The sequence below is a fragment of the Loxodonta africana genome, chromosome 21 (genome assembly GCF_030014295.1).
Source record: "Loxodonta africana isolate mLoxAfr1 chromosome 21, mLoxAfr1.hap2, whole genome shotgun sequence".
In the NCBI taxonomy this organism is placed as follows: domain Eukaryota; kingdom Metazoa; phylum Chordata; class Mammalia; order Proboscidea; family Elephantidae; genus Loxodonta; species Loxodonta africana.
The window spans coordinates 37,392,148-37,417,094 of NC_087362.1; the positions used below are offsets into that span (position 1 = coordinate 37,392,148).

Below are 24,947 nucleotides of genomic sequence, written 5' to 3' on the forward strand. Positions count from 1 at the left end.
AGCAGGCACAGAGTGTTAGGCATACTTCTCTTTGCCTTCCTTCTATCCCTGCTCTTGACCTTCAAGCCTTTATTGCCCTTGATAGGTCTTAACCCCAACTTTTGTCTTCTTAGCCTGAAAGACTACTGAAAGTCCTCCTTAGCTGCCATGTATTACTTAATTGGCTTTCTGTTTGTGTTTCTGTACAGCTTCTCAGCCTCCTACCCTACACCACTTAAAAACTGGTAAATGACCCAAGGGGAAGACTGGACTGTATGCATACCTCTAAGAGCTTCCTTTGTCTCTGGGATTTTGGTGCTTCACATCAGGGCTGTCTAGGCAGCTCTTAGATGCCATAGAGCAGATGATACATCTCATCCAACCTTCTTAGTTGCTTATTTGCTCTTGGCAGGAGCGTTGGTTTGCCAAAAGTTTGTCTTGGCTAGAAGTAGAAGTCTAATGTTTTTTGTTTTGGTTTAGGATTTGTTTTTCTTGCATTATCTGTGTTGGTTTTGGAACCAGGGTTACGCCAGTTACCAAATAGAATGGGAGAGTCCCATAAATCATTTGGGCATGGCACACTCCCATATTTTGGCAGATTTTTCTAACTTATTCCCTAGTTACTGGGTTATTGAGGTTTTTTCTCTCTTCTTTAATCAATTTGATAATTTATTTTTTGGTTTTAATACAATCATTAATTTCTTCTGTATTTTCAAAATTTTTGTTGTAGACAAAATTTAATATTTTCTTATAATTGTATAAGATTTCTCTGTTTATATACTATATCGTGGGCAGTGCTTTAAGGTTTTATGTTCTCTTGCTCACTGTCTTTGGTGTGGTTAGCTAGAGGTTTGTCTTTTTTATCAGTCCTTTTAAAGAACCAATTATTAGATTTTTTGACCCAGTATACTGCTTTTACTTTTTATTTCTCTTATTTATTTTGTGCTTAAAAAGTAATCTCTTTGCTTTGATTAGGATAATTTTGCCAGTCATTTTGTTTTTTGTGCTGAGTGCTTTATATTTTTTCATTATGAAATGTTACTATGAGGCTATTTTTTTTCCCTCTGAGTACAGCTTTGGCTACATCCTATAAGTCTTAGTATGTGTTGAAGTTGTTATCATTATTTTATATGTAGCCCCCTTTTTTCTGGATTACCATCTGTAGCCAAGAGTTAGTTATTGGAGTGTTAGGAGTTTTTGTTTATTTCTTAGCTGTTTTGATTTTTGTTTTCATTGTTCAATGTATAGAGAATATAGCTGCTTAATTTCTGAGTTTTGGTTTTTATTATTTCTGGTGGGCTAATACTTGTTCAGGATTTTTTGTAAATGTTTCCAGGAACATTTAAAAAGACCTTGTTCTGCATTTGTTAGTGTGTAAAGCAATCAATTAAGAACTATTGAAAAAGTAAAGAAGTTATTTAAAATATGTAAAGCAATTTTTTTAAAGCAATCAATTAAGAACTATTGAAAAAGTAAATAAGTTATTTAAAATATGTAAAGCAATTTTATCTGTAGTAGTCTTGGCATTAAAAAAAAAGTTTTTTTTTTTTTTTAATGCCAAGACTACTAAGCAATTATCTGTAGTTTTTTTTTTTTAATGCCAAGACTACTACAGATAATTGCTTTACATATTTTAAATAACTTCTTTACTTTTTCAATAGTTCTTAATTGATTGATTGCTCTAAATAAGAACTGTGCTAGGTAGTCATTAGATTTTTGTTAATTTTTTAACTTTAAAAGTAAAATGATTATTGGAGAAAATTTGGAAAATAAAAGAATAAATAAAAAAAAAGTCACCCATAGTCACGCTCCACTCTAACCATTTTGCTCAAGTTTCTATCAGTATTGCTGTGTATATCTTATTTATACACAATTGAACCATATTGTATTGAAGTTTTATATCCACTTATATCTTGAATATATTTTTATGTATTAACTTCTTTATAGCAGTATTTAAACATGTGTAGAGAGACTGCCCACTTAGTTCTTTTATGTAACTTTCCCCTTCCTGATGGATTTCTTTATATTCCAAAAAACCAAATCCACTGCCATCAAATAGATTCTGACTCATAGTGACCCTTTATATTAAGATGTGCTAATTTGGAACCCGTGGCCAAATTGGGTCCCTAGAGCCCTTAGCATAGAGTTGGAAGTTAGGAGAGCAGGAGACCGGGACAGTTCAAGGTCAGGGATCAAAAGTTAAGTTGGGGTTAGGGATGGAGTGGTGGTGGTAGTGGTTGACGGGTATCGTGGCATTGGGCCTGACAGTCACGGGGGATACTGATAATAACTCATTGGGTTGTTTGACTAATTAATGTTATCGCCCTTATTCTTCACAAGGATCCTTCATGATATGTCGTATTAACCCTGTTTTTCCAGTGGTACAAACCAGGCCTCTGTGGGTTAAGTGAACTTGCTTACCATTACCGCACGAGTTTTAAATGGCAGAACCAGGATACAAATCCCTGCTTCTAATTCTAAAACACCTGCTTTTTTCCTTTGTACTCTGCTGCCTTCTCAGAACCACCCACTAGTGTTAACCGGCCCTATCATTTACCAGTTGGGAGTATTGGGGGGCACAGCTGGTGCCACCCTGTTCTTGAAGGGCTCATGGGTCAGTGGGGAAGACAAACAAATTTAGAACATTCAGATTTGGGAATATTGCATGTGAATTCAGGCAAGGCTTCCTGGCAGTGATGACTGATGAGAGTCTTCAAATGTGAACAAGGGTTTGCCAGGTGGGCAGAGGCTGGAAGGGTGTTCCAACCAGAAGGAACAGACTAAGACAGGTAAATAGGTATGTGCACAGGAGACAGAGACTTGGCAGGAATGTGTGAGGCTCTAAGGCAAGGAAACCAGGGCGCATGCTCAGTGGTTTTTAGAGGAGTTTAAGTGGACAGCTCTCTGTTGTGGCCGTGCCTCTTTTGAGGTGTGCAGACTTCTCTGGCCTTAGAAGTTGGGAACAAAACCCAGTCCTGTTGCAAAAAGGGACTCTCTAGAGTGCACACTTCCACCCCATTACCACCAGCTACCACTGCCACCAGCACCAGTAGTACTACTGTTGACAACACCAATGACAGTGATTACCAGCATTGAACACATACAAGGTCCTAGCCAGTGTGCCTAGAGCTTTGCATGTGATACCTTTTTAAATCCTTTCTGAAACTCCATGAATTGTACATATTATTATTGTTGTTGTTGTTAGCTGCCATCGAGTTAGTTCTGACTCATGGCTACCTCAGAATGAAACATCGTCTTGTCCTGTGCCATCTTCACGATCGTTGGTATACTTGAGTCCATTGTTGTGGTTATTGTGTATTTTGAGTGCCTTCCAATTTAGAGGACTCATCGTCCAACACTGTACTGGACAGTATTCTTTTGGGATCTGTAGGGTTTGCATTGGCTAATTTGGGGGAGTAGATTGCCAGGCCTTTCTACTCCAACTTAGAGAATTCCTCTTCCAGTGGTATATCGGACAATATTCTCTTGCGCTCTATAGGGTTTGCATTGGCTAATTTGGGGGAGTAGATTGCCAGGCCTTTCTTCCTAGTCTGTCTTAGTCTGAAAGCTCCACTGAAACCTGTTCACCACGGGTGACTGTGTGATATCTGAAATACTGATGGTATAGCTTCCAGCATCATAGCAACATGCAAACCACTACAGTATGACAAACTTACAGGTTGGTGGTGGGTAGATATTATTCCCTTTTTAGTAATGAGGAAACTGAGGCTTGGAGAAGTTAAGTACATACCCAAGGTCCCACAGCTAAGAACTTGCCAAGCCAGAATTTGAACCTAGACATCTCTGATGCTAGATGCTGTGCAGGGTCCAGGGTGGGAATGTCAGTGAGGAAAATAGACTTGTGGTGGACTTTCTCCAAATTTTCTTGAAACATGTGGCCTTATTCATCTATCTTTTGTTTTGCTGCTTTTGGGTGCAGAGAGATATTTCTATGCTGTAAGAAAATCAGCAGCACAATTATGATGAAAAATGGCAACTGACCCTCAACTTTGGGGAGACAGCAGGGAGCAGTAGGGGTTGTGCAAACCCGTGAGCTGTAGTGGTTGTTACAATCCAGCCATTTGTTGCCACTTTGGAATGTAGACCCAGGACTGCCAATCTACCTTTCTATGATTTCTTTTAAAGAGAAGCTGGTAATATGGGCCTCAAGTGAAATTTACCAGTTTTGAAAGCAGACTCATGTTTTTAAACAGCCTCAAGCCAACAATAGTAGGTTTGATGAGAGTAGTCTATATGCTATGCCATACTGCCAGAGAACCTGCTGGAACTTCACTGGTTGTCCTTTCCATGTCTCCCCCAACATAAACCCTCATGCCTGGGAAAGGGGGCCTTTCTGACCTATGTAGTGTAGTTCTTTCTTGGTATACCCTGGTCACCAAGGGTTGACCCTGTATATTCCCAGTCTTTGGGCATTTGGCTTCCTATTCCCTGTTACGTTCTTGGGTGGGTATGGATGTAGGTGTGTGTGTGTGTTTCCTATCTTCAACACCAACGCAAAACAATCAGAAGAATCCAGAACACTGGAGAGTATGCAGCAAAAATTGCTTAGAATTCATACTTAAAATATCTGGCTGCTATAAGAGAACAAGAGGTCACTACTAGAGCCGATGCCAGGTGGAACATTCAGAGCACATCTAAAAAAACCCTTTTCTTCCCAAAGCACAATTCACTAATGAATTCATAGCTGCGTTGGATTATAAAGTCAAATCTCCACAGGGTCAGCGGGGTAGGATAATTTTGTGCCAATTTATTGTACTCACAGCCAAATGCTTCAGCTCAGGCAGAGACTCAAATTTCACTCTCCCATCATTTGCAGGTCGTCATGGGGATAGGGGAATAATTGCTCTTATTTTTACCCTGGAGTCCCTGGGAGATGTAAATGGTTAATATGCTCAGCTGCGAACAGGAAGGGTGATGGTTCCAGTCCATCCAGGGGTGCCTTGGAAGAAAGGCCTGGTGATCTACTTCTGTAAAACCAGCCATTGAAAACCCTATGGAGCATAGTTCTACTCTAACACACATGGGGTCACCAAGAGTCGGAATTGACTTGATGGCAACTGACACTGGTTATTCTTACCAAGGTGCAACCTAGCACCTGGGCGTAGTACCTGGTGGAGAGTTTACTCATCCTCAGAGCCAAGGGAGGAAGGAAGGTCTTGTGAACAGGTCTAGTCTTGTAAGGCACATTCTCTTTCTACTCTACTCTTCAAATTCCACGAACTGTGCGCAGGATGGCACTGATGCAGGCTGTATCTCCTGCCTACAGTTGGCTTTCTGATCTGCAGCCCCAGGAGGGGGTGCATCACTGCTACAAAACCAGCCAGTTGCCATGGAGTCGATCTCAGCTCATGGCGACCCCTGTGTATCAGAGTGGAACTGTGCTCCACAAAATTTTCAATGGCTGATTTTTTAAGAAGTAGATCACTAGGCCTTTCTTCCAAGGCAAATCTGGGTGGACTCAAACCTCTAAGTTTTCAGTTGAGCAGCTGAACGTGTTGACCATTTGCACCACCCAGGGACCCCATTGTTGGGTATTAGGCTATGTTAAAGTTTTTGCTACTGGTATTGATACTGTCTCAGTGGCATCTTAGTGTTTAAGTTTCCAGGTTAGGCAGTCACACTGCTCCAGTTTGAACCCGGGCTCTACTAGTTGTGTGACTTTGGACAGTTTTCTTCATCTCTCTATGCCTCCATTTTCTCATATATAAAAACAGGGATTATATTAGGATTTCTTATTTTTCAAAGATTACATTACTGTGCCTAATATGGAGTAAGCGTACATGTTGAAAACTTTGCACGCAGTTCTGGTTATTTCCTTAAGGTGTTTTCTGAGAGTGGAATTACTGATCCAAAAACGTGACTATTTCAAAGGTGTCTCACGTTCATTGCCAAATTGTCCTTCAGGAATGTTGTAAATGAGTTCAGCGTCGATGTGTCAACACGGTGTGTGAAGGAGCCCTGGTGGCGCAGTGGTTAAGCCCTTGGCTACTAACCAAAAGTTTGGCAGTTCAAACCTACCGGCAGCTCCTCGGGAGAAAAACCTGATGATCTCCTCCCAGAAAGATTCCAGCCTAGGGAACCCTGTGGGCAGTTCTGCTGTGCTGTAGGGTGGCTGTGAGTCACAGTCGACCTGAGGGCACACGGCACCAGCAGCAGCAGTATGTGAGAGTGCCCGTACACCTGAGCTTCTGCCGGTGCTGTGCGATTTAATCTTTGCCAGTTTCTGTGAAAAGGGCCAGGTCATTGTTTTACTTTTGGAACTTTCATTACTGATGAATTTATGTTTTTTTTTACCCGCTTACTGGTCATTTCATGTTTCTTTGTTTTTTTTAACACTTCTTCCTGGTTTTTTCCCTTGGTGCATTTATCTGTTTTTACTGAAGTGGAAAATCTGTTTTAACACTTAGAGTAACTGTTTATCTGCCATTTATGTTGAAAGTCTTTTCCCCATAATCTTTGCTTTTAGAATTTAGATGCAGTATATCAAACTCGACAGACAGAATCTAAACTTTCGGATTAGGCCTTCAGACTTGATATATAGAAATTTTAAGCCTTTATGCTGTAAAAAGCTTTTAAATTTTCCTGTAAACTTTGAAAGAACTCTAGCCCTAAATGATATATGTGTGTGTTAATTTGCTTATTTATTTTTACATTAATTTTTTGAATTAAACTAGATTCATGTTTGTTAATGATATGAGGTAGGTGTCTTACAATTTTTCTTACAACAGTTAACCAGTTTTCCAAACTCCCTTTATTGAATAACATATATATAATTTAAAATGCCATTTTTATCATATATTAAATTCTGATGTGTGTATTAGGCCTGATTCTGGGATTTCTGTGAGTTCGTTTTTTTTTTGGTCTGTGCTTACACAGTACTACTTTATTGTAGTTTTATATTTTAATAAGTGGTAATGCAAGTTCTGAATCATTTTCTTGTTGTTGTTTAAAAAAATCCTGGGCTATTTCTGTTTTTTATTTATTTAGAATAAATTAAATTAGGTTTAAAAAAGCCAGATGGGATTTTGATTGAAATTGTTTTAAATTTTAAGTTAATTTTGAGAAAATTAACATGTTTATAGTATTGAAGCTTCCCATCCACAAATATAGAAGAGTCTCCATTTAGTAAAATCATTTTTTAAAAATGTATCATAGTTAAGTTTTGTAGATTTCTTCATTTAATCCTGCATATTTCTTGTCAAGTTTATTCCTAGGCATTTTATATTTTTGTTGCCTCCAACAATAGGATTTTTCCCTAATATATTTTTTAACTGGTTATTGCTGATTGTTGATTAGCTCTTTATTTTGTAACCAGACATCTTTCTGAATTTTCTTATTTCCTCCAAATTATCTTTCAGTTCATTCTCTTGGGCTATTTAGATGTATAATTAGGTATGCAGATAATATTTTTTAGACCTTTTTCTATAGATTTATCTCTTATATTTATTTTCTGCCTTACTGCATTGGCTAGAAGTTCTAAAACTTCTGGACATCAGCATTGCATTTTTAATGGTGGAATTGTATGCAGTACAGAACTTGGCTGGGTGGTAAGGGTTGTACTTTTGAATCACTGTTGTTAGCTGCTGTCGAGTGACTCATGGTGAGACCATACACAACAACGGGGTGTTGTGCTCCATAGGGTTTTCATTGTCTGATTTTCCAAAGTGGATCACCAGGCCTTTCTTCTAGACTGTGTTAGTCTGGGTGCTCTGCTGAAACCTGTTCAGTATCATAGCAACACGCAAGCCTCTACTGACGGGCAGGTAGTGGCTGTTCTTGAGGTGCATTGGCCGGGAATCGAACCTACGTCTCCTGAGTGGGAGGCAAGAATTCTACCACTGAACCACCGCTACCCTTTTGGATTAGACCTTACAAATATTTCTCAAATACCTAAGTCTATTCATACTCCTGGCTGTTCCTGTCCCCTGTCCCCAACTCAGCCTCTTCAGAAATGAAAGATGAAGAAGGAGAATATATACGTGGGGATCTCGGACCTTTATGTGATGGGGGTAGCAGTGGGGAACGAAAGTGGCAAATTTCAGCCGCTGTGGTTTTTGCTGCATCTTTCTGGACATGTTCATTCCACAGCCTGTGCCAGGTTAATGAGGGATGCTGAATGGACCAGCTAGCTAGTCCTTGTGGATATCAACCCTGCCTGAAGAATTTAGCCCATCTCTCTTTTTCTAAGTTAGAGACTTTCAGCAGCTCTCCTGTCTTCTGTAATTTCTCCTCCACACCCCTTTCCCTCCCCATTACCCACCACCCTCCACAGCCACAGGGGAAAGACGAAAACAAATAAACAGAAGTTGTGACTTCGCTCCACAGGCTTTTGTTCCTGAGCATAAGTTAACGTGACTCAGCTTGGCTTACGGCAGAGTTGGCTATTCTGTTGGGATAATCCTGATCAAGATTTCTGGGAAATTGGGCTGCAGGCCTGTCTGTGGAGGGAGCTCCCAGGCGTGGGGCTTCTATTTCTGGAGAGTTCCTTGACTGGCAGGGAGCGTAGTGGTGACTTCCCTCTGACCCTCCCTGCCTGAACGCAGAAGCTCTGTGACTCACTTGGAGCTGACGCATCCCCTCCAGGCTTGGTGCTGCCCGGGTGTCAGTGTGGACGGCAGAACCCAGTGAAGCCAGCACACTCCCTGGAGGCAGCTGAAGGGGCTTTTGGGTGTGCTGGGTACTGTCCCTGGGACTGTTGGAACCAAGATTCCCGATGAACCTGCCCTGCTGAGGCTTATGCTCCTGAGTCTTCTTTTCTAGAAACCCCTCTCCAAATTTCTACCTCCGTCCTAAGTTGTTCTTCAGCTCTTTCATTGCCTCACTCTTTTATAGGCATAGATAGAAAGACGGGTAGATAGACAGCTGCCATTGAGTCGATGCCGTGCATGGCGACCTTATTATGTACAACAGAATGAACTGATACCCAGTGCTGCATCATGTTCACAGTCACTGGCATGTTTGAGTCCATTGTTGTGTCTTTTGTGCCGCTCCGTCTCACTGAGGGTCTCCCTCACCCTCACTGGCCCTCTGCCTCATCAGACACGATGTTCTCTTTCAGCAACTGATCCTTCCTGATAATGTGCCCAAAGCAAGCAAGATAAACAGTGTTCTGTAGTGGCCCATGAGGTTTTCACTGACCGGTTTTCAGGAGTAGATCACCAGGCCTTTTTTTCTAGTCTCAGTCAGGGAGCTCTGTTGAAACCTGTCCACCATGGGTGACCCTGCTGCTATTTTAAATATCAGTGGCCCAGTTTCTAACGTCACAGCATCGTGCAAATCACCACAGTACAACATACTGACAGACAGGTGGTGGCCAGTCTTTTATAGCTGATAATAGTGATGACCGTAGCAGCTAGCACGTTTTCCAAAATTGTCTCTCTGAATATTCACAGTAATTTTACATTTGCTATGATTATCGTCTCCATTTTAGATGAGGAATTGTCTCCATTTTAGATGAGGAAATTGAGGCTTGGAGAAGTTATTTGTCTAAAGTTTCCTTTAAAAAAAAAAAGCTTTAGTAAGATATAATTCACATGCCATACAATTCACGCATTTAAGTGTACAATTCAATGATTTTTGGTATATTCATAGAGTTGTGCAACCCTCACCATAGTCAATTTTAGAACATTTTTATCACCTGTAAAAAGAAATTATGTGCCCCTCATCCTTCCACACCCACAGCCCTGGGCAACCACTAATCTACTTTCTGTCTCTATCAGTTGCCATTGAGCCAGTTCCCACTCATGGTGACCCCATGTGCCTCAGAGTAGAACTGTGCTGCATAGAATTTTCAGTGGCTGATTTTTTTGGAAGTAGATTGTCAGGCATTTCTTCTGAGGCACTTCTGTGTGGACTGGAACTCCCAATCTTTCACTTAGCAGCCAAGCATGTTAACTGTTAGCACCACCCAGGGACTCCTCTGTCTCTGTAGATTTTCCTGTTTTGGACATTGCATATAAATGGCATCATACAGCATGTGGGCTTTTGTGTCTGGCTTCTTTCAAGCAGCATTTTTCAGGGTTCATCCAACTTGTAGCATGCACCAGGACTTCACTCCTTTTTATGGCCCAACGTTCCTTTTTGAACTCGAGCCTGATTCCACAGTCCCAGAACTTGACTGCATTGCTGTCCTGCCTTCTCCCTAACGTACTGTAGACAAGTTCGTGTTTCCTCTCTGTGTTTTCCTGGCTTCGCCTCACACCACGAGCCAGGGATTCAGCCGTGTTCCTCAGTTGCCCAGTGTTGTCTTATCCGTAAGTGCTTAGTGAACATTGTTGAATGCTGTGTGTTGGGGCAGTTTTGTACTAAATGCCTGCAAAGGGATTGTTGGTGTTTCCACTTTGTGTGTGGCAATTATGTGTCATGTTTTGCCATTACAAATGAGAACAGACAAATTAGAGAGTGCTTCATTAAGGGACTCAAACCAGGTGGGTTATAAATGTATTGATGGTGGTGATGTGTCACTGTTTGCAATTGGAGTTAGGAACTGACGAACGGCCCACAGCACGGAGGTTAGCACATGTTGCCTCTGGGCCTCTGGCCAGATGTGACAGCTGAGATTTCTACAGTCTCAAGGTCACTGGCCTACGTCATAAAGGGCTGGTCACTAAGGGCAAGCTGGACAGGTCACCTGAGTGCACAGGTCCAAGCCGACTGAAGTTTGCCATGGCCACTGAGCCACTAAGTGCAGCCTCAGGCGCTGGACCTAGGTCTCTCTGACTTCAAAATTCCCTCTCATTTTACTGCTTTCTCTGGACATGCTTGTGGACAGGCTACACTGGAGGCCAGTGAAGGGCAAAAGTCTAGTTCAAAGGTAGGATCTGATTGCGGGTCCCTGACTGGGTTAGGTTTCTTTTGGAGATACCGTGGAAGTAGAAACTGTGGCCAGAGAGCAGTGCTGTGGCTTGCAGGCACTTCATAGGTAATCGTGTGATTATTCTATGAGGTCTCCGAGAAAAAAAAAGTCTGTGAACAAAACTTCTGGGGTCTCTGCTGGCTCAGAGAGTTCCCTTCCCATTCTCCAGCAAGGCCACTGGAGCCTTATGCTGTCAAATGTAGTGGCGATGGTAATCACTACCATCCATTGAGTGTCTATTTTCTGCCAGGCATGGGGCTACGTGCTTTTATTTCTGATGATGAGGTGGTCACTATTAACCCCATTTTACAGGTGAGGAAACTGATGCATAGAAGGATAACAAAGCTTGCTAAAATTACCCAGCTGGTGAGTGGTGGAGTCTGTGCTTTGTTTAGAGCTACTCTGTGCAGTGCCATTCCATCCCAGAAATATTTTTTATGATGTGTCTACCCAGCCACCTTAACCCATTGCTGTTGATTCCAACTCATAGCAACTCTGTAAGACAGAGTAGAACTTCCCCATAGGGTTTCCAAGTTTATAATCTTTACAGGAACAGACTGCCACATCTTCCTCCTGTGGAGTGGCTGGTGGGTTTGAACCACTTTCCTTTCAGATGGCAGCCGAGCGCTTTAGCACTGAGCCACTGGGGCTCGTTTGATGTATTACAGACCTACTATAATACAGAGGAGTACAGTTAATATACATTTTCTTTATGACTTATTGGCAAGTACAGTGGCTTGGGCACTATATTCTTGGTTGCCAAGTTCTAGTATTTTCCTCAATTTAGTGGTATGTCTCAGCCTGTTTGTTTACTCCACTGGGGTCTCTCTTTCTGCTTGATTTCATGTTTGTTTGAAATGGTGGATAAAAGGCAAGCTAGTGGTATGGCTAGAAGTGCATTCGAGTACCAAGAAAGAAGATTGAGCTGAGGGATAAATTCAAGTTTTGTGGTGACTTGAGGCAAGGGGCACCTTCAGCGGACTGATGAAGGAAACAGGATGAAGTTCAGTCCTCAGGGATTGCTAGAAAGCTTTTGGATGGAAAGGCGTCAACAATATCACTGTAGTTTGGCAGGATCAGTGATTGACACTTGTTGGAGCACATTGTGGTTCAAGGCCCATTGCAACTTCCCAGGCTTTAAATGGAAGAAACAGTAGCTCCTGGTTACAAAAGTGGGAACCAGCATCCAAGGGAATGTGCCGTAGCATGTGGCATTGATTCTTTCAACATCTCCATTTCCTGGAATACATCCGCAAATGCAAGGAGGTGTGTCAGGACCCCTAGGGCCCAACAGAGTATCTTTCACACAGTGGGTGCTTGTGCAATAAACCTTGTTGTATGCATGATTCCAAACCCCATGCTTGTAATTGCCAAATAGACTGATTCCCTATGTAAAGGGTTCTTTCCAGGCTCTGTTCATCTTCCTTCCCAAGCCTGCTTCCCTTTTCTGAGTTGTTGTCCAGTTGCTTTCTACCTAGATCCTGTCTCTGCCTAGCTACTCTAGATCCATGCCTGTAGACCCAGAGCATGTCTGGTTTCCAACTATCCTTTCTACTCAGTGCACTTCTGGCATTCTGTTGTCTTCATGGTCCACATCTCAACAAGCTCAACTCCATGCCCAGATCAAATGCCCATCAAAAACTCCATAGTACAGACAAATAGTGATCTCGACCCCAAAGTTGTACTCCATGTAGCCTGGCTGCCATGATTCTAACTTGAAATCTTTTCTTCCCCAGCAGATACAAGACTTACACATTGGCCTGATAAAATCTCAAGGAAATATCCTTGGAATACCGAGCTTTGGGTGTTGGTATTTCCTAACATAGCCTACAAGAAGATAACTTGTGAAATGTCCACTCAGCTGTCTAAATGAAGAATGGGGTTTTGGTATTATAAGGTCATTGAATATAACTTTTATGTATAATAGTTTATCTGTTACCTTTATTCCTGGCAATAGTTAGTAAGCAAAGCTAGTTTTCCATTCAGCACTATTCTGGATGACCTTGTATATCTTGTCATCAGGAGTAGACTTAATCCTATTGGGAGTTTTAAGAGGAAGAATTCTTAATTTCCTGGTGCTGCTGTAACAGAAATACCACAGTTGATTGGCTTTAAAGGAGAGAAATTTATTTTCTCCAAGTTCAGGAGGCTAGAAGTTTGAATTCAGGGCATTGGCTATAGCAGAAGAGTCTCTCTCTGTTGGCTCTTGGAGAAGATCCTTGTCTCTCAGCTTCTGTAGTCCCAGCTTTTCTCAGTTCCTTGGCGATCTTCACGTGCCGTCTGTCTACCCCAGTTTGTGTTTCTTGTCTCTGTGTCTATGTTGTTGTTGTTGTTAGGTGCCGTCGAGTCAGTTCTGACTCATAGTGACCCTATGTACAACAGAACGGACCACTGCCTGGTCCTGTGCCATCCTTACAATCGTTGTTATGCTTGAGCTCATTGTTGCAGCCACCGTGTCAATCCACCTCGTTGAGGGCCTTCCTCTTTTCCGCTGACCCTGTACTCTGCCAAGCATGATGTCCTTCTCCAGGGACTGATCCCTCCTGACAACATGTCCAAAGTATGTAAGACGCAGTCTCGCCATCCTTGCCTCTAAGGAGCATTCTGGACGCACTTCCTCCAAGACAGATTTGTTCATTCTTTTGGTAGTCCATGGTATATTCAACATTATTCACCAACACCACAGTTCAAAGGCATCAACTCTTCTTGGGTCTTCCTTATTCATTGTCCAGCTTTCACATGCATATGATGTGATTGAAAGTACCATGGCTTGGGTCAGGTGCACCTTAGTCTTCAGGGTGACATCTTTGATCTTCAGCACTTTGAAGAGGTCCTCTGTAGCAGATTTGCCCAATGCAATGCGTCTTTTGATTTCTTGACTGCTGCTTCCGTGAAATCCTTGACAACTTCAATCTTTTCTCTGTTTGTCATGATGTTGCTCATTGGTCCAGTTGTGAGGATTTTTGTTTTCTTTATGTTGAGGTGTAATCCATACTGAAGGCTATGGTCTTTGATCTTCATTAGCAAGTGCTTCAAGTCCTCTTCACTTTCAGCAAGCAAGGTTGTGTCATCTCCATAACGCAGGTTGTTAATGAGTCTTCCTCCAATCCTGATGCCCTGTTCTTCTTCATATAGCCCAGCTTCTCATATTATTTGTTCAGCATACAGATTAAATAGGTATGGTGAAAGAATACAACCCTGACGCACACCTTTCCTGACTTTAAACCAATCAGTATCCCCTTGTTCTGTGCGAACAACTGGCTCTTGATCTATGTAAAGTTTCCTCACGAGCACAATTCAATGTTCTGAAATTCCCATTGTTCAAAGTGCTATCCATAGTTTGTTACGATCCACACAGTTGAATGCCTTTGCATAGTCAATAAAACACAGGTAAACATCCTTCTGGTATTCTCTGCTTTCAGCCAGAATCCATCTGACATCAGTGATGATATCCCTGGTTCTACGTCCTTTTCTGAAACTGGCCTGAGTTTCTGCAGTTCCCTGTCGATATACTGCCACAGCCGTTTTTGAATGATCTTCAGCAAAATTTTGCTTGTGTATGATATTAATAATATTGTTCTATAATTTCCACATTCAGTTGGATCACCTTTCTTGGGAACAGGCATAAATATGGATCTCTTCCAGTCAGTTGGCCAGGAAGTGGTCTTCCATATTTCTTGGCATAGACGAGTGAGCACCTCCAGCACTGCATCTGTTTGTTGAAACATCTCAGTGGATATTCCATCAATTCCTGGAGCCTTGTTTTTCGCCAATGCCTTCAGAGCAGCTTGGACTTCTTCCTTCAGTACCATCGGTTCCTGATCATATGCCACTTCTTGAAATGGTTGAATATCGACAAATTCTTTTTGGTATAATGACTCTGTGTATTCCTTCCATCTTCTTTTGATGCTTCCTGCATCGTTTAATATTTTTCCCATAGAATCCTTCAGTATTGCAACTCGAGGCTTGAATTTTTTCTTCAGTTCTTTCAGCTTGAGAAACGCCGAGCTTATTCTTCCCTTTTGGTTTTCCATCTCCAGCTCTTTGCACATGTCATTTTAATACTTTACTTTGTCTTCTCGAGAGGCCCTTCGAAATCTTCAGTTCTTTTACTTCATCAATTCTTCATTTTGCTTTACCTGCTCGATGCTCAAGAGCAAGTTTCAGAGCCTCCTCTGATATCCATCTTGGTCTTTTCTTTCTTTCTTTCCCGTCTTTTCAGTGACCTCTTGCTTTCTTCATGGATGATGTCCTTGATGTCATTCCACAACTCATCTGGTCTTCGGTCACTAGTGTTCAATGTGTCAAATCTCTTCTTGAGATGGTCTCTAAATTCAGGTGGGATATACTCAAGGTCATATTTGGGCTCTCGTGGACTCGCTCTGATTTTCTTGTTTCAGTTTGAATTGCATGTGAGCAATTGATGGTCTGTTCCACAGTCAGCCCCTGGCCTTGTTCTGACTGATGATACTGAGGTTTTCCATGGTCTCTTTCCACAGATGTAGTCAATTTGATTTCTGTGTGTTCCATCTGGCGAGGTCCGTGTGTATAGTCGCTGTTTATGTTGGTGAAAGAAGCTATTTGCAATGAAGAAGTCGTTGGTCTTGCAAAATTCAGCCATTTGATCTCTGGCTTTGTTTCTATCACCAAGGCCGTATTTTCCAACTACTGATCCTTCTTCTTTGTTTCCAACTTTCGCCTTCCAATTGCCAGTAATTATCAATGCATCTTGATTGCATGTTCGATCAATTTCAGACTGCAGCAGCTGATAAAAATCTTCTATTCATCTTTGGCCCTAATGGTTAGTGCGTAAATTTGAATAATAGTCGTATTAACTGGTCTTCCTTGTAGGCCTATGGATATTATCCTATCACTGACAGCGTTGTATCTCAGGATAGATCTTGAAATGTTCTTTTTGACGATGAATGCAACACCATTCCTGTTCGAGTTGTCATTCCCAGCATAGTAGACTATATGATTGTCTGATTCAAAATGGCCAATACCAGTCCATTTCAGCTCACTAATGCCTAGGATATTGATGTTTATGCGTTCCATTTCATTTTTTGATGATTTCCAATTTTTCTAGATTCATACTTAGTACATTCCAGGTCCTGATTATTAATGGATGTTTGCAGCTGTTTCTTCTCATTTTGAGTTGCGCCACATCAGCAAATGAAGGTCCCGAAAGCTTTACTCCATCCACGTCATTAAGGTCGACTCTACTTTGAGGAGGCAGCTCTTCCCCAGTCATCTTTTGAGTGCCTTCCAACCTGGGGGGGTCATCTTCCAGCACTATATCAGACAATGTTCTTCTGCTATTCATAAGGTTTTCACGTGTCTGTCAGTTTGTTGTACTGTGGGGGCTTGCATGTTGCTGTGATGCTGGAAGCTATGCTACCAGCAGGGTCACCCATGGAGGACAGGTTTCAGTTGAGATTCCAGACTAAGACAGACTAGGAAGAAAGACCCGGCAGTTTACTTCTGAAAAGCATTAGCCAGTCTGTGTCTATACTGCTCCTTATAACTCAGAAGTGATTAGGTTAGGACATACTCAACATGGATATGGACTTATTAACATAACAAAGAAACCCTGTTTCCAAACAGGATTACATCCACAGGGTGGAATCCACAGGATTGCAACACATATTTTTGGTTTACACAGTTCAATCCATAACAGGGAGTAAGACAATAAGATTTATAATTTAGAAAGCTCAGTGTGGCTTCTGAGTGAGGATGAGATTGGAGGAAGGAGAATCAAGGCAGAAGATCAGTTTGGAGGCTGTTGGAGTAGTTCTGGTGAAAGGTAATCATTGTGTATGTGATCTGCTGTGATTGAGCTTCTGAACTCCTTGAGAAATGCACTGCTGCCTTGCTTTATCTTCAGAGCACCCGAGGACGGTTTCCTTTGGGTTGGCAACTGTTTTACTTGAGTTTATTGACATAGCCCTGGCAAAAGGGTGCATCTGAGATACTCCACTCCTCTTGGTCACAGAGGCATGTCTTCATCTTGGCATAGCAGTAATATCCCCAGGGAGACTAGAATTTAATAATTACCACTTCCTGCTGTATATGAAGAGAGAATAAAAATGCCTTCAAAGAAGCTGCCATAAACCTGTCCAGAATGCCTTGGAGGGTGTCCAGTATTTTCAACATTTTTGGATGTTGGAATAGGGCAAAACCATTGCCTAGCCCAAATGGCCTTATGAAAGTATTCAGTGCTTATAGCAGTCATAGAAAGTGGTTTCCTACTCCTTCAGTCCTTGACCACTCCCCAGCCAGCCTGAAATTATGGCCCCTGTGAGATTCTGAGGATAATTTAAATGAGAGTACATATAGCAGAAACTCTGGAATAATCTTAAGAGTTTTTTTTGTTTTGGACAAATGATTGTATGAATTCAGCTTCCCCTTAACTCGTACACCTCACGGTAAACTACCTTAACCTCCCACAAGGGGCATCAGTGGTGTGGGGGTTAGGGGACAGGAATGGTTATGGAAAAAGCATTATCAGGAGACACAGGATATTTGGTTGCTTTAGCCTTTTTTTTTTTTAAGCCTTCCTCTTAGTCCATGAATGTTGGACATCTCTGAGTCTGCTGTGGTCAATGAAGTTTTTGCATCTTTTGGTATGCTGAATAGGTCATGAATTTGAAGGTATTGCTCCATTGCTTCTAGTGTTCGATGTTGCGATTTAGAAATCCAAAGCCTTTCTCGTTCTTGGTGCTTTCAATGTAAACCCTTATTTTCCTTTCTGAAAGATTTTAGAATCTTATCTTTTTGCTTTTAACATTTCAGGTGAAAGTTTACGTAACAAATTAATTTTCCAATTAATGATTTTTATACAGATTGTTTTCTGACCTTGGTTGCCATCCTTGCAATGTGTCGGCACTTTCCCCATTTCCTCCCTGGGCTCCCCATTTCCATTAATCTGCTTTCCCTGTCCCTCCCTGTCTTATCATCTTGGTTTTGGGCAGATGTTGCCCTTGTGGTCTCGTATAGTTGGTTGTTCTAAGGAGCACATTCTTCATGGATGTTACCGTTTATGTATTTTATAGCCCCGTCTATTATTTGGCTGAAAGGTGGCCTCCAGGAGTGTCTATAGTTTCAGTTTAGAAGGTTGTCTTAGGGCAGTGTCTTAGGGATTCCTCCAGTCTCTTTTAGACTACTAAGCCTGGTCTTTTTTTCTTTTGAATTTGAATTTTGTTCTACATTTTTCACCCATTCTACCCGGAACCACCTATTGTGATCCCAGTCAAAGTGGCTGGAAGTGGTAGCCGGGCACTGTCTAGTTCTTCTGATTGCAGAATCTTATCTTTGACTTCAGTGTTCTGAATTTAATAGGACAATGCCCTGGGTTAGGTCTAGTTTTGTTCGTTGCGTGCGATACCTGGTGGACTCTTTGAATCTGGAAACTTTGTCATGGGAATTTTCCAGAACTATTTTATTATTTTTCTCCCTTGTAATTTCTTTGTTCTCATTTTGTTGAATTCCTGTTATTCAGGTGCTGAATTTCCTGGTTCTTGAAGTTTTCTATATTTCCTGTCCTATATTCCAGAAACCCGGGAAACCCTGGTGGTGTAGTGGCTACGTGCTGGGGCTGCTAACCAAAAAGTCGGCAGTTTGAATCCACCAGGTGCTCCTTGGAATCTCTAGGGGGCAGTTCTACTCTGTCCTATAGGGTTACTATGTGTTGGAATCGACTCGACGGCAATGGGTTTGGTTTTGGGGTTTATTCTGGAAATGCTGGTGGTGTAGTGGTTAAGTGCTACGGCTGCTAACCAAAGCGTCAGCAGTTCGAATCTGCCAGGTGCTGTTTGGAAACTCCATGAGGCAGTTTACTCTGTCCTATAGGGTTGTTATGAGTTGGAATCAACTCCATGGCAATGGGTTTTTTTGTTTTTTGAGGGGTCCTATATTCCATCTGATAATGTTGTTATTTGATATTTCAGATTTCTGCAGCTTTATCTTCTAGCGTTTCTGTTTCTGCTCTCATGTTTTTAAGTTTCAAGAACTTTTTGGTTCTTTTAATATTCCTTTTTTATACCATTTTTTTCTTATTTTGCATGTGAATTATCCTACCTTCTCTTATCTCTTGGAGAATATTTAACAACTTTATTGTGGTATAATAGGCATACAATAAATTACACAAAAGTATAAAAGTAAGTCTTGATATATGTATATCAAAAACATTGGAACCCTGGTGGTACAGTGGTTAAGAGCTCAGCTGTTAACCAAAAGGTTGGCAGTTTGAATCCACCTTCCTATCCTTGGAAACCCTGTGGGACAGTTCTGCTCTGTCCTATAGGGTCCTATGAGTTGGAATTGACTGATGGTAGCAGGTTTGGTTTTGGTTTGTGAAACCATCACCTCAATCTAATGAACATATTCATTACTTCCAGGAATTTCTTCTTGTTTGTAATTAACCCCTCCCATCTCACTTTTTTTTTTTTTTTAATCTCACTTACTCCTCTTCCTCCCAGTCAGGCACTGATCTAATCTCTGTTACTGTAGATTAGTTTGCATTTCCACAGTTCTGTGTAAATAGAATTGTACAGTATATACTTCTTTTTGTCTTGCTTCTTCCACTCAGTGTAATTATTTTGAGGTTCATCTGTGTTGTTGTGTGTATCAGTAGTTCATTCCTTTTTATTTCTGAGTAATGCCTCATTAAATAGCTATACCACAGTTTATCGATTCATTTATTGTAGTACATTTGGGTTGTTTCCAGTTTTAGCTATTACAAATAAAATTCCTATGACTATTCGTATGCTAGTATTTGTAAGGCCATGTACTTTTTAAAAAAGTAGTATTTATTGTGTTATCAGTGAACGTTTACGCAGCAGACTAGAGTCCCATTCAACAATTTGTACACAGATAGTTAAGTGATATTAGTTACATTCTTCACAATGTGTGAACATTCTCATTTCAGTTCTGGTTGTTCGGTTTCCAGTAATCTAGTTTCCCTGCCCCCTTACCTTCTCATATTTGTTTTAGAGTTAATTGTTGACCATTTAGTCTCATATAGTTGATCTTTTAAAAGAGTGCTGTACTCACGGGTGATATTCTTTATTTTGTGAGCCAATCTGTTACTTAGCTAAAAGGTGACCTCAAGGAATAGTTGTGGTTTAAAGAGTATCTCAGGGTGGCAGTCTCAGGGAGTCTTTCTAGTCTCAATTGGACCAGCAAATCTGGATTTTTTTTTTTTAATTATGCTTTAGGTGAAAGTTTACAGAGCAAATTAGTTTCTCATTAAAAAACTAATAAACAAATTGTTTTGTGACATTGGTTGTCAGCCCTGTGATGTGTCAGCATTCTTCCCTTCTCCTCCCTGGGTTCCCAGTTTCCATTCATCCATTCCTGTCCCTTCCTGCCTTCTTGTCTTTGCCTTTGGGCAGGTGTGCCCATATACTCTCGTTTACATAATTGAACTACGAAGCAACCATGTGTGTGATTGTTTATATTGTTGTTAGGTGCCATCGAGTCAGTTTCGACTCATAGTAACCCTACGTATAACAGAGCGAAACACTGCCCAGTTCTGCGCCATCCTCACAGTCGTTGTTATGCTTGAGCCCATTGTTGCAGCCACTGTGCCAGTCCATCTTGTTGAGGGTCTTCCTCTCTTTCTCTAACCCTCTACATTATCAACCATGATGTCCTTCTCCAGGACTGGTCCCTCCTGATGACACGTCCAAAGTACGTGAGATGAAGTCTCGCCATTGTTGCTTCGGAGGAGCATTCTGGCTGTACTTCTTCCAAGACAGGTTTATTTTTTTTTGCAGTCCATGGTATATTCAGTATTCTTCGCCAACGCTGTAATTCAAATTCTTCAGTCTTCCTTATTCATTGTCCAGCTTTCACATGCACATGAGGCAGTTGAAAATATTATGGCTTGGGTCAGGTACACCTTAGTCCTTAAAGTGACATCTTTGCTTTTTTAACTTTAAAGAGGTCTTTTGCCGCAGATTTGCCCAATGCAATACGTCATTTGATTTCTTGACTCTTGTTTCCATGGGCACTGATTTTTGGATCTAAGTAAAATGAAATTCTTGACAACTTCAGTCTTTCCTCCATTTATCGTGATGTTGTTCATTAGTTTAGTTGTGAGGATTTTTGTTTTCTGTATGTTGAGGCATAATCCATACTGAAGGCTGTAATCCTTGATTTTCATTAGTAAGGGCTTCAAGTCCTCTTCACTTTCAGCAAGCAAGGTTGTGTCATCTGCATAATACAGGTTGTTAATGAGTCTTCCTCCAATCCTGATGCCCCATTCTTCTTCCTATAGTCCAGCTTCTCAGATTATTTGAATTAAGTATGGTGAAAGGATACAACTCTGATGCGCACCTTTCCTGACTTTAAACCGTGCAGTATCCACTTGTCCAAATGACTGCCTCTTGGTCTGTGTACAGGTTCCTGATGAGCACAATTAAGTGTTACGGAATTCCCATTCTTCGTAATATTATCCATAATTGTTAATCCACACAGTCTAATGCCTTTGCATAATCAGTAAAACACAGACTAAGACAGTCTAGGAAGAAGGACCCGGCAGTCTACTTCTGAAAAATACTAGTGAGTGAAAACCTTACGAATAGCAGCAGAACATTGTTTTATAGACCTCTCTAATCTTTGACTGAAGGGTGAACTTCGGAAGTGACTTTAGTAAACAGGGTGTCCTGGGGCTAGAGTCTCGGGGATTCCTGCAGTGTTTGTCAGACCAGTAAGTTTGGTCTTTTTTTTTTTTTTGTGAATTTGGATTTTGTTATATATTTTTCTCCTAGTTTGTCTGGAACCCTCTATTGTGATCCCTGTCAGAATGGTCAGTGGTGGTAGCTGGGCATTGCCTAGTTGTTCTGCGCTCAGGCTGGTGGAGGCACTAGTACTTGTGGTCCATTAGTCCTTTGAATTAGTATTTCCCTCGTGTCTCAGTTTTTCTTCATTCTCCTTTGCTCCGGAGAGTGGGACCAGTAGATGTATTTTAGATGGCAACTCACAGGATTTTGAGACCCCAGACGCTACTCACCACAGTACGATGTAGAAGAGTTTCTTTATAAATTATGCTACGCCAGTTGACCTAGATGTCCCCTAAGACCATGGTCCCCAGCCCTCAGCACAGTACCTCAGTCCATCAGGGATTTTGGATGTGCCACTATGACTTTGCGTGGTCAAGTTGTGCTGACTTCCACAGTATTGTGTACTGCCTTTCCCTTCACCAAAGTTACCACTTTAATATCTAGTTGGTGCTTTTCCCTCTCCACCCCTCCCCTCCCTCGTAACCATCAAAGATTGTTTCTTTCTCTGTGTAAACCTGTGTTTGAATTTTGTGAGTGTGTATGTTTTTAAACATTTAGTTTATTTGCTAGTTTCTTGGAGTTAGTAATCTTCAAGGAGGAAGGAGTAAATGAAATAATAGTTAATAATGACATTGGGTTTTTCATTCCAAAATGGAGACCAGAGACAAAACTGAGATTTCAGAAGATTAAAAAACTAATCTGTCTCTCAATCTGCCTTTCCTCCCTGCTTCCCTACCCTATTCTCTCTCTTTTTTTAATTAAATGTTATTAACCAAAAAAATAAAAAATACATAAAATTAGTTTATATTAATTCTTTCAACTTAGTTCTTACATTATATCATGCCGACTTCAATTTTTAAAAATTTTATATTGAATTTTTATAACAGTGGTTTCATACAGTATTTGCCCTTTTGTGATTGACTTATTTCACTCAGCATAATGCCTTCCAGATTCATCCATGTTGTGAGATGTTTCACGGATTCATCACTGTTTTTTAGCATCGCACAGTATAGGTGGCTATGAGTCGGAATTGACTTGATGGCAATGGGTTTGGTTTGGTTTTTGGTTTAGTATTCCATTGTGTGTATGTAGCATAATTTGATTATCCACTCAACTGTTGATGGTCACTCAGGTTGTTTCCATCTTTCTGCTATTGTGAATCATGCTATAATTAAATGGGCATGCATATGTCTATTTGTATGATGGCTCTTATTTCTCTGGAATATATTCCTAGGAGTGGCATTGCTGGATCATATGGTATTTCTATTTCTAGCTTTTTAAGGAAGTGCCATATTGTTTTCCAAAGTGGTTGTACCATTTTACATTCCCACCAGTGGTAGATAAGACTTCTAGTTTCCCCACAACTGTTTTTTTTGTTGTTGTTGTTTGTTTAGTGTCAGTAATGTCAGGGTGGGATGGTATCTCATTATAGTTTTGATTTGCATTTCTCTAATGGCTAACGATCTGGAGCATTTCCTCATGTGTCTGTTAGCCGCCCGAATGTCTTCTTTGGTGAAATGCTGTTTATAGCCTTTGTCCATTTTTTAAATGGATATTTTGTCTTTTTGTTGTTGAGGTGTTGGAGTATCTTTTGGTTTTAGAAATTAGACCATGTTGGGATATGTCATAACCAAAAATTTTTTCCCAGTCTGTAGGTTCTCTTTTTATGAAGTCTTTTGATGAGCATGAGTGTTTTATTTTTAGAAGATCCCAGTTATATAGTTTATCTTCAGGTGTTTGTATATTGTTAGTTAGGGTTTGTATTCTGTTTACGCCGTATATTAGGGCCCATACGTTGATCCTGTTTGTTCTTCCATGACCTTGATAGTTTTGGGTTTTATATTTAGGCCTCTGATCCGTTTTGAATTAATTTTTGTGTATGGTGTCTAGTATGTATCCTGTTTCTTTTTTTTTCTAGATGGACATCCAGTTTTGTCAGCATCATCTGTTGAAAAGATTGTCTTTTTCCCATTTAGTGGACTTTGGGCCTTTGTCAAAGATTAGGTGGCCATAGGTGGGTGGATTTAAATCTGTGTTCTCAATTCTATTGTATTGGTCAATGTGTTTGTTGTTGTACCAGTATTAGGCTGTTTTGACTACTGTAGCTGTATAATAGGGTTTGAAGGCACGTAGTGTGAAGCCTCCTACTTTGTTCTTCTTCAATAGTGCTTCTCTTCCGGAGCCATTTTCTTTTCCATATAATGTTGATGATTAGTTTCTCCATTTTGTTTATGCATTTGGTATTTGGATAAGGATTGCATTATATCTGTAGGTTGCTTTGGGTAGGGTTGACATTTTACAATATTGAGTCTATTTATCCATGAGCATGGTATGTTTTTCTATTTATGTAGGCCTCTTTTGGTTTCTTGTAGTAGTGTTTTGTAGTTTTTTTGTATAGTTTTTTTATGTCCCTGATTACATTTATTCCTAAGTATTTTATTTTATTAGGGGCTATTCTAAATCGTATAGCTTTCCTGATTTCCTTTTTGTAGTTCTCTTTACTTGTATATATATTGGTGATTTTTGTATGTTTATCTTGCTACTCTGCTGAATCTTTCTATTAGTTCCACTAGCTTTCTTGTGGGGTCTTTAGGGTTCTCTACGTATAGTATCATATCATCTGTGAATAGGGATAGTTTTACTTCTTCCTTACCGATTTGGATACCCTTTATTTCTTTTTCTTGCCTTATTGCTCTAGCTAGGACTTCTAGCACAATGTTAACTAGGAGTGTTAAAGGGTGTCCTTGTCTTGTTCCTGTTCTCAGGGGGATTACTTTCAGCTTCTCTCTGTTGAGAATGATGTTGGCTGTAGGTTTTTTTTTTAACAGATGCCCTTTATTATGTTAAGAAATTTCCCCTCTATTCCTATCTTATTGAGAATTTTTATCAGGACTAGGTGTTGGACTTTATCAAATGCCTTTTCTGTATCAATTGAGATGACCATGTGATTCTTTTCTTTTGTTCTGCTTTGTGGTGAATTATGTTGATTGATTTTCTAATGTCAGCCCATCCTTGCATACTGGGTATGAATCCCACTTGGTCATGGTGTATTATTATTATTATTTTTATGATGCTGAATTCTATTGGCTAGAATTTTGTTGAGAATTTTTGCATTTATATTCATAAGAGATATTGGTCTGTAATTTTCTTTTTCGTGTGTACAGTCTTTGCCTGGTTTTGGTATCAGGGTTATGCTGGCTTCATAGAATGAATTTGGGAGTATCCTTTCCTATTCTCTGTTCTGAAATAATTTGAGTAGTACTGGTGGGAGCTCTTCTCCAAATGTTTGGTAGAATTCTCCAGTGAAG

General features: G+C 40.6%; 1 protein-coding gene across 4 annotated transcripts in view; it reads left to right on the plus strand.

Moving 5' to 3' along the window:
* Nucleotides 1–24,947, plus strand: part of CDYL2 (chromodomain Y like 2) — a 201,585-nt gene that overhangs the window by 47,512 nt on the left and 129,126 nt on the right. The gene's annotated exons all lie outside the window — the stretch shown is intronic.